The sequence below is a fragment of the Notamacropus eugenii genome, chromosome 6 (assembly GCF_028372415.1).
Source record: "Notamacropus eugenii isolate mMacEug1 chromosome 6, mMacEug1.pri_v2, whole genome shotgun sequence".
Taxonomy (NCBI): domain Eukaryota; kingdom Metazoa; phylum Chordata; class Mammalia; order Diprotodontia; family Macropodidae; genus Notamacropus; species Notamacropus eugenii.
This window is the reverse complement of record NC_092877.1, coordinates 193,909,893-193,923,159: the sequence shown is the minus strand read 5'-3', so window position 1 is coordinate 193,923,159 and position 13,267 is coordinate 193,909,893. Positions and strand designations below refer to the sequence as shown.

At 39.7% G+C, this 13,267-nt stretch overlaps 1 long non-coding RNA gene across 1 annotated transcript; it reads left to right on the top strand.

Moving 5' to 3' along the window:
* Positions 1-271: 271 nt before the first annotated feature.
* Positions 272-5,617, top strand: LOC140511147 (uncharacterized). The gene is made up of 3 exons (XR_011969447.1): positions 272-358; positions 2,181-2,237; positions 5,555-5,617. It is a non-coding gene; the product is annotated as an uncharacterized lncRNA (long non-coding RNA).
* Positions 5,618-13,267: the final 7,650 nt, after the last annotated feature.

Genomic DNA, 13,267 nt, shown 5'->3' with positions numbered 1-13,267 from the left:
TTATGCAAATGAATCTATTAGATCTTTTCTCTAAAATAGGAGAGAGATGGAAGTGAGAGGAGGGGTAGTCCTGGAAACCCTGAAGGACAAAAAGTACCCTTTACCCAATCCCAATAGTAAGGAAGATGGAGCTAAGGTTTGGATATCATAAAACATAGTTACACTGGCAGTTATGTTGCTGAGAAGAAAAGATTTTTTTTCAAGACTTTCAAACAAGGATCTGACTAGCTGTTATGGCAATCAGTCCTTTAGTATGGTTTAGAGACTAAACCATTTCTTCTCATTTCATAGTTATCAAGTCTTGTTTTTTCAAGAAAAAAAATTGACATGGAGAAGAAATACAGAGTATGGACAAAAGGTGAGAAAAGTTTTCTTTCAGCTCTTTCAAATGGTTAACACTCTATTTTTCATAGGTCTTGGTTCCAGCTCTCTATTGTAGAAGTTTTTTTTTCTGTGGTCTTACCCATCTGATTCTGATTCAGTTTACCTAAACCCAAAAGCAGTGTAACATATGGAAACATGAAAATGTAGTAAATGACTAGAATGTGCAGAGTCTTTTCCTACTTGTTAGGGGATATATAAACTTATAAAGTAAAGAACCACAGAATTTGGTCTGTTTCACCATTTCTGCCACCCCCCCACCCCCATCCAATCTTTTAATTCACTCAGTACTAATTGTTTCACTTACCCTCAAAGCACAAGAAGGAGGCCAGTGTCACTGGATTGAAGATTAGGTAGGGGAAAATAAAGGCTACTGTTGATAGTGTGGCAGGCCTGGAATCTGGAAAACTCATCTTCCTGAGTTCCAATCTGGCCTCAGACACTTACTAGCTGTTTGACCTTGGGCTGAGAAGGAAATGGCAAACCATTTCAATATCTCTGCCAAGAAAACCTCAAATATGGGGATATGAAGAGTCACCACAACTAAAATGGCTGAACAACAACAACAACAACAGAGAGAGAGAGAGAGAGAGAGAGAGAGAGAGAGAGAGAGAGAGAGAGAGAGAGAGAGAGAGAGACAGACAGACAGAGAGACAGAGACAGAGAGAGAGACAGACAAACAGAGACAGAGAGAGAGAGACAGAGACAGAGAGACAGAGACAGAGACAGAGAGACAGAGAGACAGAGAGAGGGAATTAGGTGTAAGAAGACTGGAAAGGTGGTGTTGGGGTAGGCTGTGAAGGACTAACAGAGGGTGATGGAAATGATGAAGAGCCACTGGACTTTACTGAATAGGGAAATGACATGATTAGACCTGCTCTTTAGAAATATCAATTTGTCAACTGAATAGAGGACAAACTAGAACGGGGAGAGATTTGTAGCAGGGTGACCATCCTTTGACAAGAGATCAAGCAGGAGGTGATAAGGGCCTGCACTTCAGTGGAGACACTGTCAGAGAAGAGGAGAAGGTGTATGGGAGAGATGATATGAAAGTAAAATAGATAGGCAACAAATTGGGTATGATAGCCAAGACAGAGTAAAGAGTTTAGTACAACCCCTAAATTGCCAGCCTGGCTAACACAGTCAATATGTGTCATCTCAGTGCAGCATCACATGATAAATGCATTAGGGATTTACAAAACAAAATATTATGTGAGGTCAAAGAGACAAACATTGGAGGTTGGGACAAAGAAGCAGGATAGGTTTCCTTTCCATTCCATAGAATGTGCCATTTGAGTTTGAATTTTAAAATGGGTAGCATTTCAACAGGCAAAGAATGAAATAATGAACGAAAAGAGCATTTATTAAGCAATTACTGTATGCAAAGCATTATTCCCATCTCTAGAGTTACAAATTAAAAAGTGAGACAATCTCTGCTGTCACAGAGCTTACATTCTATTAGGATAGATGGCAAATATGAAAGCTTTTTGATACAAGTCAGATGGAAAGACCTAGTGGTCCTTTGGGTCCATTAGCAAAGCATATGGTAATATATCTTCTTTAGAGTCACTTCCATTAACAAAACTGTTTCTGATTACCTAACAATTACCTAAGTTTCCGATACCTAATAATCTGACACTGCCAAAATCATGGGAGTGGAAGAGCGCAGTATGTGTTCAAAGGGCAAAGAGCAGTACAGTTTGAGTAGCATGTAGAAGGTGAGAGAGTAATAATATAGGAACAAAAGGGTAAGATGAGAGCTTTGAATGCCAAACTAGTTAATTTACTTCCCTTGATAGGTAACAGGCAGCCACTGAATATTTCTGAGGAGAGGAATACCATGACTAGAGTTGTCGGTAAGAAAGATTACTATGACAATTGTATAATGATGGGAGAAAGGAGGGGCAAAAATACCCTGTAAGTAGTAATTACTATGATAATCACAGATAGCATTCATATAGTAAATTTTTTAAGTTTGCTAAGCACTTCACATACGCTAACTCGGTTGATCCTCACAAGAAGTCCCTGTATTGCAGGGGCTATTATTATCTCCGTTTTCCAAGACGAGGAAAGTGAGGCTGAGAGAGTTTGTGTGATTTGCCCAAGATGTCTGTATCACCAATGCAACATTCACAGTGCCGATGGTGGCCATGAATATCCAGGCACAATTATGAGTCACAAAATACCACAGACTCTCCAGATGGAAGACAGAGACAAAACATTTATTTAGACACCAGAAAGCCAAATAGTAACAAAAATCTATACACAAAAGCAATGCAGAGGACAACGCCATCCCCAGGCTGTCCTCCTGTTGGCTTCCCACAAACCAGCTCCCTTAAACAAAATCACAAACAAATCCTTTTGCTCACACTAGCCAGCTGTCTGCATCCTTCTTAGCTCTAACTGCTTTCAAGACTTACTTCCTCTCAGTTCTGTTCCAGCTCTGCCTCTTCTTCCTCCACTCCTTCAGCAAATTCCTCCCACCACAGGCTCCATGGGACTCAGGCTTTCATGAAATGCAGGAGGGCACATGTGCCTATTAACTTAGATGAAAGATCTCTGCATTTTAAATTATCATTACATGTGTCTCCAAGATCTTTCTTATCCATTACCTAGATCTGTGGGGCAACTGGTGTCAACAGAACTTTACAACAGCATAACATGGATCACACAAAATAAGCACATAAAACAATATCTTAGGGTAGGGCTTGAGTACAAACACCCCATCATTCCCCCTTGGGGTAAGGGGTGAAGGGCTCTTCTTCCATAGCTACTTCCTGCTGAGATTGGCCGTAAAGCTGTCCCTGCCACAAGAGGTGCCATTTGAGAGGTCATTCTTTTAGCTGGCATCCAGAGCTTGGTTGATGCCAGGTCTAGGAGTGACACATCACAGTCATAGATAAGGGATGACATTTGATTTAAGCAATCTGGCATCTGCAGATGGAGGGTACAGAAAACAAGTCTGACAAACAAGGTGAACAGGCAAAAAGTCAAAAAGAAAGAGAGACAATACCCAGAAGCAGGGTAGATATAGGGTCAACCATGCTTCTGGAGTCCAGGAATCCGTTATCATAGCCTCATTCACTATTGTTTACTATTTTCCAATTTGCAGTCCTGGGGTCATCATTCTGGCTACAGGGACACCCTGTTTAATCTGAGCTGGGGCAGGGCCAAAACCCCTTCCTCTATTCTCCCTGCAGATGTGATGAACCTGGATACAATGTTTCAGAATGATCTGCAGAGGCTGCTCCTACCTCCCTGCTCAGTCTAAAATCAAGCCTCTTTCCTCGATACATTATATAGTTCAGTAGTTGGAATGCCATTTATTCTTGCAAAACCTACCCCTACTCTCAGTAGAGCAGTAAACAATGTCAATCTTTTATGACTTTAAATGTGCTGTCTACTTACTCTTCTCTCTCTCCAGGAAATTTATCTTTTTCACTGATTCTCAACATCCAAGGTACTAACAATTCTTCCATCCTTTGGGTGAACTGACTCAAAATATTAGAGACCTCCTGCTGAGTAAAATACTCAATTACCCTGCCAAACAAGTTATGGTCCCCTTGATTCTCCAGCTTCCTTCTTAGTACTGGCCATGTGTCTCATTCTCCTCCCACACATCTTCCTGGCCTGCGTTTAGGCCCAAATCAAGCCCAGCCTGAGCAAGGGCTCCATTCACTTTCTTATTGTTAACTTTGTGCCTCCTGTGAGCCAAACCAGCTACAGCTTTTTCTTCCCTCACCTGAAACTCTCTAGCTTCCTCTTCTAAAGGAGAGTTTGAATGTTGCAGCATAAAAAGCTTCTCCTGCAAACAAGTCACCTCCCTTTCCATCAGAGCCTTCTCCTCCAGCAGCTTGTCTCTGCTTTTACATATAATTTGATAGCCTATTAGTAAAGCCCAGCCTCTCCTATATGGCCCAGCCATTTCTTTCCCTGACTCCATGGGTATTTCCTGTAAATATCTTTCTAAGACTCTGAGTTCTCCCTTCTGCAGCTTCAGTTCCCAGTTTTCACAGAGCCCTGTGCCTTTTAGCCCTTTCTCTTGCCAGGAAGGAATAAAGCAAATCATTCCCCTTGGGGATGTCATTTTCTTCTTCTGTCTCTTCAGCCTTTCTAAAAAGAGGTCTGATATTTCATGATCCCATCTCTGTCACCATTTCTAGTGCCAATGCAATATTCACAGCACCTACAGTGGCCATGAATATCACTGCTATTCTGAATTGTGAAATACCACGGACTCTCCACATGGAAGGCAGAACTAAAACATTTATTCAGACACCAGAAAGCCAAATCCATCACAGCAACAAAAATCTATACTCAACAACAATGCAAAAAATGACACCATCCCCAAGCCTTCGCCCTGTAGGCTTCCCACAAACCAACTCCCTTAAATAAATCACAAGCAGGCCCTCTAAAACAAAATCATAAACAAGCTCTTTCACTCATGCTAGCCAGCAGCCTGCATCCTTCCTAGCTCTGACTGCTCTTTAATTTCCTCTCAGCTCTGCTCTAGCTCTGCCTCTTCCTGTTTTGCCCATTCAGCAAATTCCTCCCACCCTGTGTGAGTTGTGACTCAGACTCATGTGACTCAGGCTTCCATGTGACCCAGGCAGGTCACATGGGCCTATTAACTTATAGGAAAGATCTCCCCATTTTCAATTACCATTGCAGTGACTGAAGCAGGTTTCAAACTAAGGTCTTCCTGATTCCAGGTCCAGCACTCTATCCACTGCTCCACCCTAGTTGCCTCAGGACACTAACATCTAGATTCTTAATAACATGGATCTTGATGAAAGATGAAAGAAGTGCTATGCAGAGGAAGAATGGACATGGATTGGTGAGAGGGGTGAGAGAGAGGGCAGATTCAGTGATAACTGTTAAGCTTATAAATATAGGAAGGAATACTGATCTGGGAATCAGAAAGACAACATTTTTATCCTGGCTCTACCACAAATTAATCATGGGATATGGTATCAGTCTCTTAATCTCTCTTAGCCTCAGTTTTCTCAGCTGGAAAATAGGAATAATAATACTTATACTACTTACCTCAAGGAGTAGTTAAGGGGGCAACACTTTACAAATTGTTAATAAGGTACTATATAAATGAGTTATTAATCACAAAATCTTTTTATCAGCACGCTGGATCCCGTTCACCTCTGCCTGTCTCTTTCAGAACACTGCACTACTGAGGATACCTGGAAGCTAAAATTGAGTACAGAAATAAAAGAGTAAGAAATTTCCTTAGTCACATCATGTTCCATACAGTCTCTGTTTCTCAAGGAATAAATTGTTTTTCAACCCTAAGGAAGTATAGACCTGTTCAATGAGAACAAGATTTTAATTTGGAGATAGACCCTGGTAATGCCTGGGTGATGGTTATGAATTATTCAATGAAGAAATATTTATTAACCATCAACTATGTGTATTGTGTTAGTCACTGGGGATGCAAAAACAATGAACTGAGCATATCTACTCACAAGAATTTTATAGGACCTAATCATTCCCTTCCAAACAGAATGTCGTTGTTTCTATTATGTCAGGCAGCTAAGACAATTCTTTTCTTTGGGTTGCAGATATAATAAGCTTATATCCCATATTATTATTCAGATGACCAAGTTGTCCTTAAGATTTGTAAGTTAGATCCTATTGAAGAATGTTCCTACTATCAAGGCAGTTTTAACTCTTTTATACAACTTTATTGCTTTTTCTTTTCTACTATAGGGATAAACATGTTGACAAGCTGCCCCAAAATATCTGCAGAAAAAGATTAAATAATTTCTTGCCTTTTCACTCTCTCCTTAATCCTAAATTTGGAGAAGGGAAATTACCTTCTGGAAGCTCAACACATTTGAACAGACCATTAAAAGGGCCCTTGAATTTCAATTTATCTCCAGAGAATGAGCCAGATACTAAAAAACAACCTTCCCAACTTATCCGCCCTCAAAAAAATTTTTATCACCAATCCAAGATGGTGCTGTTACCATGTCCTCCCCACTGGATTGTACCATTACCCAAACAACATATGGAGCCCAAGTCTAGACTGAGGACAACCAGTCTTAATCATAAGTCCAGACCTGAATTGCTACCTTCTCCCAATCCCTGGACATTGGGTGTGCACTCACCACATATAGGCCCCTGCGCAACAGCAGCACCATGTATCTGCTCTGACCACTGGACGATGACTTCATCTATAATAAACCCTTGTCATAGGACCATGGCTACACTGCTGACCCGTCCTAAGCACCGGATCATGACTAGTCTAGTGTCCCATTCTGACTACCAATCTAACGCTTCACCATTATTCTACCCTGACAACTGTTCCAAGCCCACTCCATTACCTCTCCAAGGGTATCGGGCAACAATTCTGTCATTACCCCATCTGAAGAACCCAGCTAAGGCTACAAGGAAACCATTTCCCAAAAGTTGGGCTGGGGATATAGCTCCAATATCATTACTTCCTGATACCAGAAATAGAGCTTCTGTCCTACATTTGCCACATCCTGAGCATTATGAAGAAACTCCATTTTGTCCTGAAAACCAGGTAAAGCCTTTATTAAACTGTGATCATCTTCCTAAGATTCCACAAAACTCAAACTACAAGGCTGGTCATCAACCAAGGCACAACCATTGGTCCATACCTCCAGTACACCCTAACTATAAAACCAAGATTCCACTATGCACTTTTTACTGGGCAAGGACTAAGGCTGCACTTTCATCACTCCTTGTCAATAAGACCAAAAACACAGCAACTTTTCCATCTCCAGGAGCTTATAAAAGTGTCAGGGCTACAACTGTGTCTTCATCATGCCTTGAAAATCAATCTAGGGGCATTTCTGTACCCTTATCTCCTTGTTTTGACCTTGAAACACAGTATGGATCAGATGCTGAAGCAGCAGCCATAGATGTGCCATCACCACGTTCATATCCTTTCCATCAAGATACACTTCCATTAGACCTTGACAACAAAGCCCAGTCTCTACAAAAACCTGAGTTTCCACTAAATCTTGAACACTGTAATAAATCTCCAAAATTCCATGACCAGTGGAACCAGAACCAATTGAACCTCAGATACCTGAAAGAAACTATCCCAGGCCCCAACAACTGTATCCAAAAGGTGCAGAATGGAGAACCTCCAACAGGCTTAGTTTATCTCAAACCATATACTTTTGAAGGTGGAAGTATACCACTAAAAAGTGTTAAGAGAATCATCAGTTCCATTCCAATGGACAAAATAAAAAATGATTTACATAAGCAGATTCTCCTGAGAAGGATGAGGGGATGTCCTAATCCAAAGTCTGGCCCACGGGTGTCATCAAGTTACACCATCTGTTTAATATGTGCCTCCTGGATTCCATCTGGTTGTATTCATATCAAAGGAAAAAGAGACCTTTGTAGGGCAACATTAGTGGCCATACCAACACCTATGCCTGATTCTGAGGTGGAGATGGGTATTAAATTAATTTTCAAAATTCCAAAACCAAAATTTTATTGGGAGTTTCAAAATAAATAATTACTTTTAATCATTGTGTCATGTAAGTATAAACTACTATTACTTTACTACTGTGACGACAACGATGACAACTATTGTTATGACTACGACTGTGACTACTACTACTATTACTTCCCATTGTCAATAATGGAAAACAGGCAGCTCAGCTCACTGAAGATCTCCATAGTCAATGAGAAGAAGCAGAACAAAGCTCGCTTCTTTGCTAGTCCCATTACTATCCAAGCTGCTATGATGAGAAAGCTAGGACATACAAGTTAACAATGGAAAATCAATGATTAAGCTCCTACCTTGCTCATCGTATCTTTTGCCTCTCTGTCATCTTCCCATTTAGAGTATATCACCACTGAATCATTCTTGTATTCATTCACTACCTTCTCACTTGAAAAACGGTAAATAATTTTATCCATGGCAAATATCAACAGCTACTTGGGGGGGAAAATAACTGGTAATCAAAAAGACATTTACAGGAGAAAAAAAAGAACGCAATACTTCCACCAGAGATAAAGGACTGAGTGAAGACTTGGGATCATTTCTCCAAAGGCAACTGGAATAAAAAAAAAAAACTTTTGACATTAATGAACCCCCTGTGATTCCTATAAATTTGAATTTGATTTTGTGTCTCAGTTGTTTTACTCAAAGAGAAAGACAATGGATGTGATTTTTCTTTCGATTTCTTGAGGAAACTAGTTATGGTTCTTCCCAGGAATGCAGGAAGTAATGTAATTGTTTTCCTTTCCTCTCTTTCCATTTCTTAGTCTCTAGTAAGAATAAATGTATTTATACTAAGAAGCTTGTCATAGGACAGAAAAGCTTCATTCTCTGTTTCCCCCTCTAATTCATTTCCTCATAATACAATAAACTCATTAGAGAATTTTAGTACCACCTCTAAATTTCTTCATGCTGATCCACTCTTCCTGTCACTAATTTTATCCCTGAAAGAAGCAATTCCTATAACTTAGTGGAAAATAGAAATTCAAGTATTATCCTTTTGAGTTATAATGAATTTATGAAATTCTGTGAGCCAACACTGACTCAGAATGAGATTCTATGTGTTCCTCAGAATATATTTGTATTTACCAGTCAGAGTATGTACCAGTTCAAAATAAAATATTTCCTCAAACAACATAGTTAATATAGTCACAAGAAAAAAACTCCCCTGGTGCATGCACGAGTATCACAACATCAGCATGGGAGAGAATACATGCAGAAAATTAGATCTATAAACAAATAAGCAGGGCATATATGCTGGAAAATATGTGGCCAGGTAATACATGTACAGGATATTACGGGAACCTATTTGGTTAGGGAGCACATAGAGAGTACATAGGGGTTATATGTGTCCTAAGGCCCTTAATACACATGGCCAAGGATATACATACCTTTAAGGCTGCAGTAAAGCCTTTTTTCTATGATGCTCCTCTCTCCTGGATACATTGTCTCTCCTGGGCATCACTATTAGAGATGGACTTGACACACAAAAAGGTATCAAAGTGGGGCAGAGTCAAGATGCAGAGTAGAAAGACACACATACTCTAGCTCTTCCTCCACAGCCTATAAAATGCCTGCAAAACATGACTAAACAAATTCTAGAGCAGCAGAGTGGAAAACATTTCCAGCCCAAGGTAGCCTGGAAGGTCAACAGGAAAGGTCTATCATACAGGGGAGGGAGAAGAGTGGAGCACAACCCACGGAGCCCAGCCCAGCCTTGGCAGTGAGGCACTACCGGCAGGAATAGGACTGAAACAGGCCTCAGAGGTGGAATCCCTAGCAGCAGTGGCAGTTCTCAGATCCCTCAACCCTCAAACAACAAAGAAAGCTTCAAAGGTCAGTGAAAAACCTTTTACATCTGAGTGAGAAGGGAACCTGTGTTCTGACCCTGCCAGCAGCAGCTACTGCAGTTGCAGCATCTGTTTTTGGAGCCCTCCAACTAAAGGCCGTGGGGGAATTGAGCAGCTGATCTAAATCTCAGACCTGAGCCAGCACTGGGGTGCGGAGGAGAAGTGCTGGTATGGTGGAGTTGGAGGCAGGTGTGGAAAGGGAAATCTACTACATGTAGATTCTGGGCAGAAAAGTTTTTAGTTGCTCCCAGACCAGTGTGCAGGCCAGGAGAGGAGTAAACTCCTCTCCTTGACTGTGCCACCTTGGAAGAACTGAGATCTTACAGGTCCCCGGAGTATATCCTACTTCTGACAAAGGACTCAAAAGTCAAGTAACTGGCTGTGAAAATGGCCAAAAAATGGGAAAAAATAAGACTATAGAAGGTTACCTTCTTGCTGAACTGGTATTTTCTTCCATCCTTTAGGATGAGGAAGAACAATATTGGTCATCAGGGGAAGACATAAAAGTCAAGGCTTCTGCATCCAAAATCTCCAAAATAAATATACAATGGTCTCAGGCCATGGAAGAGCTCAAAAAGAATTTTGAAAATCAAGTAAGAGAGGTGGAGGAATAATTGGGAGGAGAAATGAGAGCAATGCAATAAAGTCATGAAAAGTGAGTCAATAGCTTGCTGAAGGAGACCCAAAAAATGCTGAAGAAAATAGCACCTTTAAAAATAGGCTAACTCAATAGACAAAAAGGTCCAAAAAGCCAATGAGAAGAATGCTTTAAAAGGCAGCATTAGTCAAATGGAAAAGGAGGTTCAAAAGCTCACTGAAGAAAATATTTCTTTAAAAATTAGAATGGAGCAGATGGAAGCTAATGACTTTGTGAGAAACCAAGAAATTACAAAACAAAACCAAAAGAATGAAAAAATAGAAGACAATGTGAAATATCTCATTGGAAAAACAACTGACCTGGAAAATAGAGCCAGGAGAGACAATTTAAAAATTATGGGACTGCTTGAAAGCTATGATCAAAAACAGAGCCTAGAATCATCTTTCATGAAATTGTCAAGGAAAACTGCCCTGATATGCTAGAACCAGAGGGCAAAATAAATATTGAAAGAATCCACTGATCACTTCCTGAAAGAGATCCAAAAAGAGAAACTCCTAGGAATATTGTATCCAAATTCCAGAGTTCCCAGGTTAAGGAGAAAATATTGGAAGTAGCTAGAAACAATTTGAGTATTGCAGAAATACAATCAGGACAACACAAGATTTAGCAGCTTCTACATTAAAAGATTGAAGGGATTGGGATATGATATTCCAAAAGTCAAAGGAATTAAAACCAAGAATCACCTACCCAGCAAAACTTCAGGGAAAAAATGGTCATTCAATAAAATAGAGGACTTTAAAGCATTCTTGATGAAAAGACCAGAACTGAATAGCAAATTTGACTTTCAAACACAAGAATCAAAAGAAGCATGAAAAGGTAAACAGGAAAGAAAAATCATAAAGGACTTTCTAAAGTTGAACTGTTTATATTCTTACATGAAAAGACAATATTTGTAACTCTTGAGACTTTTCTCAGCATTTGGGTAGTTGGAGGGATATACATACATACATACATATACACACACATGTATATGTATACATACATATATACATATGTGTGTGTGTATAGACAGAGAACACAGGATGAGTTGAATAGGAAGGGATGATATCTAAAAAAATAAAATGAAGGCGTGAGAGTGGAATATATTTGGAGGAGAAAGGGAGAAATGGAATTGGGAAAATTATCTCCCATAAAAGAGGCAAGAAAAAGCTTTATCAATGGAGGCAAAAAGGGAGGAGGTGAGAGAAAAAGTGAAGCTTACTCTCTTTACATTTGGCTTAAGTAGGGAATAACGTGCTCACTCATTTGGTATGAAAATTAGTTATACACTACATGAAATTAGAAGAGAAGGGGACAAGTGGGATGGGGGAGATGATAAAAGAGAGAGCAAATGGGAAAAGGGAGTAATTGGAAGCAAATACTTTTGGGGAGGGACAAGGTCAAAGGAGAGAATAGAATAAATGGGGGGGGCAGGATAGGATGGAGGGAAATATAGGTAGTCTTATACAACATGACTATTATGGAAGTCTTGTGCAAAATGACACATACATAGCCTGCATTGAATTACTTGCCTTCTCAATGGGGATGGATGGGGAGGGAGGAAGGGAGAGAAGTTGGAATTCAAAGTATTAAAAACAAATGTTGAGAATTGTTATTGCATATAACCAGGAAATAAGAAATACAGGTAATGGGGTATAGAAATCAATCTCGTCTTTCAAGAAAAGAGAGAAGATGGGGATAAGGGAAGGGTGGGTTGCGATAGAAGGGAGAGCACATTGAGGGAAGAGGTAATCAGAACGTAAGGTGTTATGGGATGGGGGGAGGGGAGAGATGGGGAGAAAAATTGGAACTCAAAATTCTGTGGAGAATGTCACAATCTAAAAATAGATAAACAAAACTAAAAAAAAGAAAATGCATGTTGATAACTAAAAATAAATAAATAAACATTAAGAAAAGAGATGCTGAGCAGGATGCTTTCAGAAAAACCTGGAAAGACTTTTATGAACTGATGCAAAGTGAAATGAGCAGAAGCAGGACAACATTGCACATAGTAACAGCAATATTATACAATGATCAGCTGTGAATGACTTAGCTCTTCTCAGCGACATGATGATCCAATATTATGAAAAATGCCATCAAACTCCAGAGAAAGAAATGATGGAGTCTGAATGCAGATTATAAGTGTACTTTCTTTACCTTTCCTTATTTTTGTTTTTGTTTTGATCTGTGTGTTTTGTTTTTGCAACCTGGATAACATGAAAATATATTTTCCATAATTGCACACATATAACTTACAACAAATTGCTTACCCTCTCAGGGAAGGAGCAAGGGAGCGAGTAAGGGAGAGAAATTGTAACTCAAAATAAAAAAAAATGAATGTTAAAAACTGTTTCATATTTAATTGGAAAAAAAATAAGAAATAAGAATATAAAAAATTAAAAAACGGTATCAAGGAAAATTTGTCAAAGTAGAGTTCAGAGGAACTGAACACCTTGGTCAAAGTTGACCTTACCCCTCCTCAGGAGGAGAGGATGCCTTCTACTTTCATTATGAATGGGTAGCTTCCAGGAAAGGCTACAGGAAGACTACAACTTGTTCAGACCAATGGAAGCTTCTTATATTGTTCTGAATGTTGGTCTCCATGCCCCACCATCCTTTTCCATCTAACTTCACGTTATCCTTTCTCATAAGCATTTCCTCACACAGCTTGTCAAACCTGTGCACCACTTTCTGACATCTACTTGACCATGCTAGGTTAGAACTCTGTGGAAACAGAATTTCTTCCTTGTTTTCCACAAACTCCCTCCTTTTTCTCTTTATTATAATTTTTTTCCACACCTAAATCCAATCAATGCCTCTTCACTTTCTTTCCCCTATGAATTCTTCCCTTCATCTATCTCTTCCCATATGAATAAGGGAAAGTAGCAAAGTTAGCAGAAG